Raw genomic sequence first — 12,448 nt, 5'->3', positions numbered from 1 at the left:
AGGGCAGTTCCTGACTCATCCCTGCCTGCCAGCTTGGCTGCCCTGGCCAGAAAGCATGGCTGAGGCCAGGATTTCCTTCTGGAAAGCAGTGGGAAGCATAACCTCACCAAGTTCAGTCTCCAGCAGAGCTGGCTGGGCTGCTCTTAACGCCTTCATGTGGACTCACTGGTGTCTACAGAATGTGGAGCCCACTCAGCACTTGTTCCCTTGGTGGTGAGCAACACCAGAGCCTTTTCTCTCTACCCAGATGCCAGGAAGCTGCAGCAAGAGAAGGGGGTGGTATCTCAGTGACTGCTTCCCCTCTGCAACAGCAGGTCAGAAATTGGTCAAAAGTAGGTAAGAAGTAAGATTCAAAAGTTACAAGGAAGCAGGGTAGAGTGCAAGTGTACATGCCATCCTGTTGCACAATAAGAACATTCATTTGGCTAATAAATTGTGGTTAGCAAACTCTCTAACCCCTAGTTGGGAAGGGGGCTGTTCCTCAAGGGAACCTCCAAAACGCAGGGTGATTTCTACAGATAAGCTGTAGAGAAAGGCACTCTCTTCTCATTGAGAAAACATACAACACATCACATTTTGGCCTGAAATTGGTGTTTATAAGGAAGGGAAATGTCTAGCACTATGTGAAACAATAAAAAAATGTAAAAGAATGCAAAAGAAAACATACATAGTATTGCCATATGAATAATTTGCCTGACTCACTGTTAATTCAGTGGATAGTTATGGTTTACTGGTTCGAAGAGACTGTCTTGTGCAATAGACTCTGAAATAGACAATGCAGGTCTTGGATTCCTTCCTGTGATCCTACAGAACTCAATCATTTGCAACTGAAAAGGAGCAAAAAGATCTCTTCCAGTCCCAGGGGGCCAAAAGATTTACTACAGCCTGAGCTAGCCTACACTGATGACTAATTATTCTTGCTATTAAAAAACGCATGTTTTAGCTTAACTATGAGTCATCAAGAGTGAAGCTCTCCAACATTTCTCCTTTCCAGTTTAAGAGTCAGAAAATATGTAGACGCAAAAGGTACCCACAGTGTTTAGAGAATGGAGATCACTGTTTTGTTATGCTGTGAAAATTCACACACTTCAAAATGCTAGAGCTTAATTTATTCCAGGAAATTTAGTCACTGTGTTCTAGTGCCTTACCTCACAGCTACAAGCCACCATATTCCTGTGATAACCACTGGTAGGGGATGTTACAAAATATTAAGAGGCTCAGGCAATGATAAACCTCACAGGATATTCAGGTCTTTAACCCTGGCTTCCCTCTCACTGAGGAGTTTTGAGATGATAAATGTGGTGCCCCTGCAGACCCTGCTCATGCCTCCAAAGCCTGGCCTGCTCTTCCAAAATGGATCCTCTTCTTCTGTTCCACATTTCAGTTCTCATCTTTCCCTACTTTTCCATCTCATGCCCCTTCTCTGCCAGAACAACTGGGCTCTAGAAAGCTCAAAACTTTGTTGACAGAAACTTTGCAAAAGTTTTAGTTGTGCTGCTGCCAAGAAAATCCTTACTCCCACTGCCATCAGATTCACAATCCAGTTTTTACATCCCCTGCATCTACAATCCCCATTTTTACATTTTCTATTTCCACCCTATGCCCATGAAGGATGTTTGTGCTTCAGAAAATGGGCATTCTTCAATTGAATTTTAAAATTACTAGCTCAAAAGAAATGAATTAAAGGAATCAAAATGCTCAAAGCTACAACTACCTCTCTTGGTGGTTCTTTTATAGTGTCTTCTGGTATAAAGACTTAAAGGTATTTTGTAGCTGTGAATTAATTTTGCTATGTGGTGCACCCAGGAGAGATGATGGAGCTTCTCACCCCACAAAATGAAGGTAGAGGCACAGGGCATTGAAGAGGTGGGCTCCAAACCCATTCTGCAGCAGATATTTTATTTTTAGTTGATGAACTAGTGACATTGCAATAAACATTGAATAACCAGAACATCATGAAGTGCCTCTAAAAACAGAAAAATCAAACAAACAAAAAAGGCAATTCTGAGAACTTGTCCTTTGATGACTTTTCTAACCCTAAGCAGGGATAGGGATGGACCTCCAAATACTGCTTGTTTTGGACAATATGACAGTTAAAGAACTTGTACTCTCAGCCCGTAAGTGGATAACATATACTATGAAAATACTGTATATATCTAGTATGGCTAAGATATTGTTCATTTTAAACAAGAAATAAGAACTTGAAATATTTTGGAGATGTTCTGGGGGGAAAAGACAAAACCATGTGGAACAGAGACTATCAGGAGAAGAGGTCAGCAGCAGGAAGAGGGCAAGACATGGGAATGCAATGCCAAGTACTAGCTGTCATTCATGGGGAAGGATATGACATTTATGCAATGCAAACAGAATCAAACTCTCCTTCCCTGCAGAACTACACAGCAGGGCATATAAAGAAATTAGGATATTTGAATGCTGAAAACTGAGTTTTCTTTACCCTTTATTGAAACATTTCATTCCCTCTTGGTCTCTAAATAGTTTCAGATGCTTGTGAAGTTCTTAACTATATTAATATTTTTCCTTTTCCTTGCCACAAAAACTCTAGTTTTGGAGGAAATATATATTTTCCTCCAAAAGAAATGTGCCTTGCACAAAGAAATACTTCTTAGAGGACAAAGTCTGATCTGTTTTAGATACAAGTTATCTAGCACACCACTGCACACTGGGATATTTATCACTGAAACTGATAAAACATGAGAAGATCTCCACAAGTCCAACAGATATGCAAGCCAGCATGACTAACTGGGCAAGGATCTGTGCAAACAAAACTGCAAGTTCCTCAGCTATTTCATGTGCAACAAGAAGTGAGTTTTGAAATGCTGGCAAAGTCTTCTGGGTTTGTTTAGACCACATCACCATGACAGCAAAGCACTGCCCAGTTCTTCATGTATTGTACAGCTCTGCAAGAGATGGTGATGAGGGGAAGCTCAAAGGAAAAATCATGGCCAGCTGTCATATGGGAGATCACAGGAGATACCCCAGCCCATGGATAACCTTTCTGTCCAACCACAGAGCTTTTGATGGGCTCTTTCTCTGGAGCAACACTGAATTTTCAAGAGAATGGATTGAATTTCCTGGGCCAGGCAAATATATTCCCTTTTTTTTTTTTTCCATGGCCAAGAGCTAATGGACTTGTGAAAGGTCAGCAATGCAAACAACAGTCATGAATTCAAAGGGCAGGACTGCTCTCAGCTTAGCCACACTTCTGCTCTTCCATCCAGGTGAGTTCAAAACCACCCACCTTCAAGGGTGGAATCAGGGTCTCATGGGAGTTGCTGGTGAGAAATTTTCTGGCAAAACATTTTCAGGTCAAAATAGCAATGCAAGGCTGATATCAGAGGACTGCAGATTGGAAAGGTGTGCTGGTTTAAACAACTGCACAAAAAATAATTTTGAGAAGTTGACATTTCAAAAGGTGACAATTTTGTTCTGCAGTTCAAAAGCATGATTTCAACACTTTGGTTTACAATTTCTTAAGTAACTAACCCAAGCATTTTTTAAAATATGAAATTACATATTTTGGTGGAACTCATGTGATTTCTTCTTGTCTTCTCACAAAAGCTTTAGATTTTTTAAAATGTTTTTCCTTGCTCTAGATAAAGGAAAGAAAATTTAAGCCCTTGGGAAAGCTGAAAAGATGTGAAAACTTTTTCAATCCAATCTAGGCAAAGTAGGATTCCTGTCCATGTCATTGAAAATGAGGCACAAGGTTCCAGCCTGGCACCTCTGCTCCTCAGAGGGGCATTGTTTCATTCTCAGATGATCCAGTCAGGCCACGATCTGTGGTCCATTTATTTTGTCTCAAGACAACAGTAGCTGCACAGGTACAGGGTTGGTTTTTTAAATGAGAGAAAATGCCCACACAATCCCAGTAAATTTGCAGACATCCAAAGGAATCCCTAGAACATCTGTAAGGAGTCTGGTCTCATTCCAGTGACAAGTTTGCATTCAAGAATGTCATGTTCTTCTAGGAAGCCTCTTGTTTGGAATTAAAGTATTTTCAGCACTAAACACAAATGTAAATTTGGGGGATTGCAGCCGAGGCCACCACTCCTATAGAGTAGAAAGAGCAGAGCCTGTTCTCTAGAGCTCCTGTTCTGCTCATTGAGAGAGGTAGAGGGCAACATCCACAGCAGCCCCATCCTGGTTAGACATCCTTCCCATGGACAGTGAGACATGTCAGCAGAATAGAAGGAATTTTTCAGCCTCCAAATCAGGACCTTTGAGGACCATTCCCAGTCATCACAGTGAATAACAGCAAATTGAAATGCAGACACTGCCAACCCCAGTTCCCTGGCATTTAGCAGATACTTGCATTGGCTAATTATCACCAGTCCTGTCCTACCTAGAGCTCCCAAATATTGCAACAAACTGCTTTAGGGAAGAACAAGCACCCAGGGGTCTGCACACACCAGAAATACTGTGGGAATAGACAGCATCTGGGTTTGAAGATGCAGCATCCACAGATTGGTTCTGCACAAATGCACTGATGAGAAGACCCAGCTATTGGGTTCTGACCCCAATTTCTAGATTCAACAAACAACAGAGGCCAACAGAGTTTAATTATTATTTTTTTTCCAAACGGTTGGGCACTCAGCTGAGTTCCTGTGGCTGTAACTCAGCTGTGTTACAAGCCATCTCCAGCAAGAAGGCACTGGAGCAGGAGGTAATTGAGGGTTGGCTCCCAGAGGGAATTTTCCCTTAAAAGGATAACTACATTGTCATGAAGAAACCAGCTCACTTCCAGTGCCTGCAGAGCTTTTTGCAAACACGGCTGCCAGAGCTGGGGGCGGTAGTGGGTATTCAGAGCAGACAGCCAGGAGCAGCAGGGCAGTGCCTGCTCCCTACATGCTACACAACTACTCCAGCCTCTCTCAGCCATGCTCTGCCATGAAGGGCAGCAGGACACGCAGGCAGCCCCAGGAGGTCACTTCAGTGCCATGTAACACGAGGCCAACTCCCATCATCTGCTTGAGGCAAAAAGAAACCCAAGTGAGGGACTGCAATCAAAAAAAAAGCAACTTCACAAGAAGCGTTTGCACTCAAAATGAGCAATATTTTCAGAGAGGGGTAGGCAATGTGCCACCTGAAAGCATGCCAAGGAATATTTCCAATTAAATATTTTTCCACCAGAAAATCACCCAAATTCCAGCTTTTCATTTGAGAGTTTGTGAAACAATTTTAATCAAAACTCTTAAGATGGGATCCAGGAGAATGATGAAAGAGCAGAGCCCCATGGTGGCCTCCCACCCAGCAGCAGGCCGGTGAGAAGGGAGAGCCAGGTTTAAGGCCAAGTTCCCCTCTGGAAGACTCAGCCTGTTGACTTGAACCTCAGCTTCCCATAACCAAGAAGAAACTGCCATAGCTCTAACACAGCCCTGCTCCATACCCAGGATACCTCCTTGTCCTCTGGACAGCCCACCCACCTGGAGCTCTGCACTGTGCTCTCCTGTGCAGTTTTTACCTGGAATGAAGCTGAAATGGGAAAAGCTGGGTTTGGCAAAGCTGTAGTGGCAGGCACCAATTCCCACCTCACAGTTAAAGCTTCTCTTGGGTGAGGTTTTTAACTCTGACTCATGCTCCTGTGGTCTCTAGCACAGAATAAGCCACCTATCACACTGCAAGAGAAGGAACTGGGGCCTGGTGTTTCCCTGCACCCTGATGAGAGGACAAAATATGTGCAAGAGGGCAACAGCCAGGTTTGAAATGAGCAGAGACTCCTGAGCTGACAGTGCAACAGAGGCTTACACAGAGTATAACACCATCCCTTTTCTTTGCAATTCAAGTCTTTCCATTGCACTGGGGAGTCCAGTTCAGAGAGTGGGTGAGACAGATTTCTGGTGACCAGTAACATCATTGCTGCTGGAAGCAGGATCTCTTAGCACTGAGCACCTTTAAGAGATAGACCACCAGCAACCTCCTCCAGACCACAGAGGTCAGCTCAGGAGCTGCAGCAATCCTGCAGCTGCTCCCAGTTCTGCCTGGTGGTTGCTCCATCTGGTCTCATTCTGTTGCTACCTTTGTGAAGTGTCCACTTGAAATCTTCCCGTTTCACAAACTCCACAAGCAGCCATGGAGATTCAGCACACTTCCTCTTTGCTTTAGGGGTAGTAAATTTTATTTTCTAATCAGTCTTTCTCTGTAGAAAGAAGTATTAAAAGCTTCAGCAGGATAAGTGTGTTAGTGTCGATAAACAGAAATTCATCCAGAGAATAACAGCAGAAAACTGGAGAATTACAGGTGGCTACAGGCACAGACTGGTTGCCATTTGGCTTTTCCTTTCTATGAGTAACAGCAAGAAAATGAGTCAGACTCTGTGGCTGAGTCACTGTGAGTGAATATAAACTTGCTTTTCAGACCAAGAGAAGTTGGACAGGTGGAGGAAGAGCTCTGCATAATCTGCCCTGGATAAACACAGCATGGTCCCTCCATGTGCAAGTCCTGCTCTGGGGCCTAGGACCTGCAAACCTGTCCCAAAGGAAGACCCTGTGGTGGAAATATATCATAAACATAGGACAACATCCGCCTTTTGTTTCCTGTGCTGTGTACAGATTATCTCTCTCTACAGATAAACCTGTCCTTCTCAAAGAGAAAGCTGGGGTTGTGCTTTAAAAAGACTGCTGAGACCAGTGACAATTTTAATCAGTTCATTCTATACCTGTTCTCAGACCACATGTATCACCACATCTCAGCACCATCTGCTCAATGCCTCAGTGATGTGATTACACATCTGCCTGGGGTTGTTGGTTCCTTCATCCCTCCTGAGCTCTGAAGCCAGAGGCAGGATAGGCAAAGTGTGCTTTCTGCATTCACGTGTGCTCTCTCCACACAGAGTGGAGCTGATGCCCAGCTGAGCTCCCCCACCTCCTCTCCACTGATGTAATTATTTTCCATGCTGCTTGTTGGGCCCCGCAGTGAAGAAGCCCTGGGAATGCAGAAGCCCATGTCAGAGCTATTCCTGCATTGATCACCAACAACTCTAGCAGAGGACTTTAAAGGGAAGCCTGGTGGGCTGCAGTAAAGTAAAAATCATCAGGCTGCAACTTGACATCAGCAGAGATCCTTGTAGAACACATGACTCCAGCTGCTGTCCCAGGCCCCTCCCCCTGCCTCCAATTCCAAGACCATAAAATTACTCATTAGGCTTGGAACAAAATTCTCTCGGTGCACTTGCATGTGGCTGGAGGCAGAGACAGATGTTTTGGGCTCTGGAAGAAAATTGCTGAGAGACAGAAATGAAACATTTCCAAAGCTGCACTGTGCTTGCCTGCTGCTGTTGGACTCCATGATTTTCCATGGGGTCAAATTAGAAGGGAGTGATGGTATCACTGAGCAACCCTTTGCTTCCACTTAGCTTTTATTAAATCCTCAAACACAATTTTCTGTTTCACTTCAAGTTTTGCACTGAGTCCTTCAGTGTGGCTTAAGAGCAGCTCAGGGCTGTGCCTCTGGAAGTAGGTTTCAGCACTTTGGGTTTATGGTTAAAAGATCCTACATTTCAGCTGCACTTTTGTCTTGAAAACAACAGGGAGAGATTGCCTTTAGGAGCCAGACAATCCTCAGAGGCCCAGGAAGAAGAGGACCTTCCCTCTTTTTACACATGCAGTAAAGTGAGAATAAAAACATTGCCTGCAGGCATGTCAGTGAGGGGATTAGGATTCAGTGTCCTGATTATTGCTTGGTTTATAGGAGGCAGCCGTTCCCACCACCCATAACCAAACATTTCCTCAGTTAACCATCACATTCAAACCAGGGACGGCAGTGACTCCAGCTCCATCACATTTCTCTTCTTAAATTCAAGAAAGAATATTCTCCCTTTAGATCCTTTCCTGCTACATTTGTTTTTGGTCACACAGTAGATGTTTTAAGACCATACTACTGTTACATTCCTGGATTTGAAAGACCAGGTTCCATGATTCCAGTAAGGCAAACAGTTCAAAGCACAGACAGAATGACCACTGCAACCTGATCACCACCATGAGACACAGACTGTCAAACCACTAATCTCCCATCTACTGGTCAAACCTGGTACTCAGGCACTAAGAAAGTCTGAACACAGTGGGCTCATATAGACCTCCCTCAGCCAAGCATCACAGAAATAACAAATTTTATCTCCGACAGTTATTTCTAAGGTATCATTCAGATACAAAAGATACTGGGGAGGTGTTTTTTTGCCTCTCATGTATTCCTGCAAGATAGATGTGAGCCAAATTCTTCACAGCTGAAAGGAGAACATATCAAGTTGGAAGATGCAGTGGACTCATGTCTGTAAGCTCCATGTGGAGGTCAGGGATCAACAGGAGTGGCCTGATGGTCAGGAACAACCCCTGTTGTGCTAATTACATGTAAGCTTCACTTTCAAAGCTACATAGAAGCTTAAGATCATTTATCTTTACAAGGGATTTAAAGGCCTATGGGCTTTGGGAAGTGAGAGTGACAGGAGAAGGAAGTGCCAAATCACCAGCTCAAACTTCCAGTTGCTCTTAATATGGACTGGGCTGTCTGTGTCAGCACCATGTAGCACACTGGCAAGGCTCACTCACCAACCCTCTCTGACATCTCTGCCTGGTTCCTTGAGACTTCTTACCAACAAACAAACAAATGCTTTAGTTTCTCTAACATAATTTCCTCCCAATACCATAATACTGGATTATTCCTAAACCTAAAGCAAAGAACATCACTTTGTGATTCAGGCTGCTTCCTGAGCTAGGAGCAACAGCTCTGCTGAAATACTTCATTCTGTGCTGTCTGAAACACTACACAGCATGAGCTGAGTCTGGGAAGACAGGAAAAATGGAATTACAGGTTCGTGAAATGGACACTGACAAAAACCTGAAATGTTGAGCTCACTCAGATGCAGCCTGTGTTTAACCCAGTAATCAGACAGTCTCTGTTTAGCTAAATATTTGACTTCAGAATTGGGTTTGAATTATTACTGGCAAAGCTTCCAAGTTCCACAGGTCTCTCTAACAAGCTGTTCCTCTGTGGAAGCCTTGCAAGGAAATGAATGCAGCCTTTGAGGAAACTGCTGGAACCCTTCTCAGGCTTCCAGAGTGGGTTTGTGGAGTCCCGTTAGGTGTCCAGGCCTTCTGAAAGCTCCATATGTTGAGTGTTAGAAGCTACAGGGCTGATGTTTGTGTGCATTTCTGGGATGCTCCCAGAGGAGTTCTGTCTCCGCAGCATGTTACAGGAACAGAGTTATCAAAGAAAGCACCAAAAATAACCTAGTCTACAGAACAACTAAAAGCCAAACCCAGACAAAAAATAAATAAGCTGGAGCCACACATGAAGCCATGTACCCAGAGCTGTAACGTGTATTCCATTCTAATGGGACATATCTGAAAGAGCACAGAACTGGCATGGTTGGTCCCTTTTGAATACCCACAGCAGGGTCAAAAAGCACAGACATACAATTCTTCATCCATGGCAGCTGTGTACCACAGTGCCCAAAGATCTGGTTCAGGTGCTGCCAGGCAGAGCCCATGGTTGTTATCTCAGCACACTGGGCTGTTTAACACCCTGTCACGTAAAAACAGTCCATCAGCACTGAAAGAGGAACATGGTCATCCCCTCTCCCATGCAATATTCAATTTCCTGTCTGTGGCAGCATATGCCAAAAAAGACAATCCTCCAAGGATGAGGCTGTTCCTCAAGCCAGGCTCCCCTGCTGTGGGCAGCTCCAGAGAAGAAGAAGCTTGGCTTCCCAAACTACAGGCAGCTGCAGGCAGGAGGAGTCACCTTCCAGTTTTGCTTCCAAAGGAAGATTATAAATTAAAGTCCAATTTGCTAAACCTCTAGGTAAGCAACTGTTTCTGCATAAACACATACTGGTTTGTGGGCTGTATTACATGAATAACTGCAAATCTGACTGGCTTGAAAATCACAGTGTATACAACTAAACCAGGGAGCTAACGGAGGCACATTTTAAAATTACATGAATTTAAGCAGCCTGCCTCATGATTTTTGAATGTGATCGAAAATAATGATTATCCTAAAGCAGTACATAAAAATTGTGCATACAAAATAAGAGCACAAAATTCTCTGACAGAAACCTTCACTTCTAAGTGAGAAAGAGCACAAAGCTGGCTCAGCTAAAATTATTTTTCTAGTGAAATAAAGTCTAAGATTTTAACACCATTCAGAAGATGGGGTCAATGTCTGGAATATATTGCAAAAAGGACTCAAATTACCACCTCCCCCGTCATTCTTTATGCTACAACATCAGTGGAAAAATCCAAGAGCTCTTTTAGGTCTGTTAGCTAATAAATGGATCGCTAGGTGAATATTCAGTGTCGTTAATAAATCGTCGCAGCATTCTGTACTTAGTATCAGCAGAAAGTCTTGGTCCCTTCCACCCCTGAACACATACCATTTTGGGAAGGACAGAAGGAACTGCCTACATTGCCTTTTTTTCTGCCTGCTGGAAGCATCCAAGCTCACAAACAGATGTGAACTCTCAGTGCATCTGCGCTATTCCTCCTCCGAGAACAGCATTAACCCACAGGAGAGCCATGAGTGATGAGTCCTGGCTGATTCAAGCTCTGGAAGACAATGACATTAACAGTGGCAGGTTAAATCCATACAGCTTTCCATCCAAGGAAATTTCACAGCATAACAAAAGGCTAGCAAGAGCCAGAGGTCCAACCTAAGGCTGGGATGCACAGTACCTCTGCAGTCCATGCAAGCAGGGATTATTCCCTGCCCTATTCAGGGTTGTTTCACCAGCCCCCAGGCACTAGGATACCCAGTGGGAAGGGCTCAGCCCTTCTCAGCCATTCCTGCTGGCACCGTTCCAGTTTGTCTGAGGACACTTAAATATTCATCGAGAAAGAGCAAGACTCCGTCTTGCCGGGTGCACAGACTGCTCTCCGGGGAGACGGGACACCTGCCTTCTCCACTCCCCGCTCCATCAAATCATTAATTATTTAAAATAACAGGAAAGAGCAAGAAAAACTCTCCACAGCAGACATGCTTGCAGCCTGTTGTTTACTGTGCTCTCTGGGGTCTTATGTGGCCTGAGGTTTGCATCTCCCCTCCGGCAGAAACAAGGATCAAGCCCAGCTTTCCCCTTTCCTCAGGGAGGATACTCCACACGCTAAGCTACTGTACAAAAGGGTTTCCCCTTTATCCAGACAGACCTTATGTTCACTTTTCCTACCAGAGACAGTGTCTCTTTTTTTCCTTTCTTTTTTTTTTTTTTTACTTCAGTTTGAATAAAAGACAAAGAAAACACAAATCCAAATCTCTGAGAGCAGCAGCTCTTCATAAACCCCCACACATTCTGTATTTGCTCAAGAGCTTAGGGTCCACCTCCCCATTTCACAGCTAGGCAGGCCATGCTGTAGTGGTCCAACTGTATCAGAAAGCACTTGGCTACTGAAACCCTTGGTGATAGGTTTCAGTGAAATGGAAACCACCTCTCCCTGCCTTGAAGACAGTTCTGGTGTAGCTGCGTGCACAGAGGGATGTTTGGAGAAGCAGAGGGGCTCTTATCTGCATACCGCCAGGACATCGCCTATCTCTCCCCATCTCCCAACACACCAAACGCCCCATGCTCTCTCACAGGAGCAGCACGGATCCACACAAGGGTCCCCGAGATCGGGATGTACCCCAAAACTGTCCCGAGCCCAGGGAACAGACCCATCTGCGCTCTGGACTTTTTTGCTAGAGCAGGAAGCCGTGGCAGGTGAACAGCACTGGCACCCTCATGTGGTGACAGGCATCAGAATGAGCTCACAGCCAAAATCAGCGATACACAGATACTTCTCCAGGGGAGCTTCTCCAGGGAGTCCTGACAAAGACCACATCTGTGGGCAGCATGGTCTAGGAACGGGATACAAACCTGATGTTACCTCTCCTATCCTGAGACCAACAGCAAAGAATCACAGAATGGTCTGGGCTGCAAGGGACCTTAAGGATAATCCAGTTCCACCACCTTCCATGAGCAGGGACACCTTCCACTATCCCAGCCTCACCCAAGCTGGCCTTGGATGCTTCCAGTGATGGGGTTTCATATAAAGTCTCCTCAGAGTCTCTTCAGGCTGAACATCCCCAGCTCTCCCAGTCTGGCTTCAGAGCAGAGGTGCTGCAACCCTTGGAGAATTTCTGTGGGCTTCTCTGGACTCCCTCCAGCTGCTCCATGTCCTTCTTATGTTGGGGACCCCAAGAGATGGAAGCAGTATTACAGGGGGGAGATTACTGTGGGGGACCCACAGAAACAGATCTGATTATCCCCCCAGCCTCAGATCACTCTGGTTTCTACCTTATCGTATTATCAAAACGTGGAACAAACTAAAAGATAAAACCAGATCAGACGCTGAAATTGGAGAATTCACTAAAACTCTGAGGGAAAAGTCTTTTCCCCCTTCTGCACCTGCTGAGGGATGCGTGGTAACACGAACACCTCATTCCTGGGAAACATCCCTGAGCC

General features: G+C 44.7%; 1 protein-coding gene across 8 annotated transcripts in view; it reads right to left on the bottom strand.

The window, feature by feature from the left end:
* PCSK6 (proprotein convertase subtilisin/kexin type 6) overlaps nt 1-12,448 on the bottom strand; it is a 91,598-nt gene that overhangs the window by 78,323 nt on the left and 827 nt on the right. For all 8 annotated transcript variants that reach the window (XM_086848781.1, XM_086848779.1, XM_086848782.1 and 5 more), the window contains exon 2: nt 10,388-10,559. The gene's annotated coding sequence lies outside the window, so the exon portion shown is untranslated. The remainder of the gene's footprint in view (nt 1-10,387; nt 10,560-12,448) is intronic.

Source organism: Cyanistes caeruleus, chromosome 13 (assembly GCF_971803275.1).
Source record: "Cyanistes caeruleus chromosome 13, bCyaCae1.hap1.1, whole genome shotgun sequence".
NCBI classification, from domain to species: domain Eukaryota; kingdom Metazoa; phylum Chordata; class Aves; order Passeriformes; family Paridae; genus Cyanistes; species Cyanistes caeruleus.
Note: the sequence above shows the minus strand (reverse complement) of the source record. Positions and strands in the feature narration are given on the sequence as shown.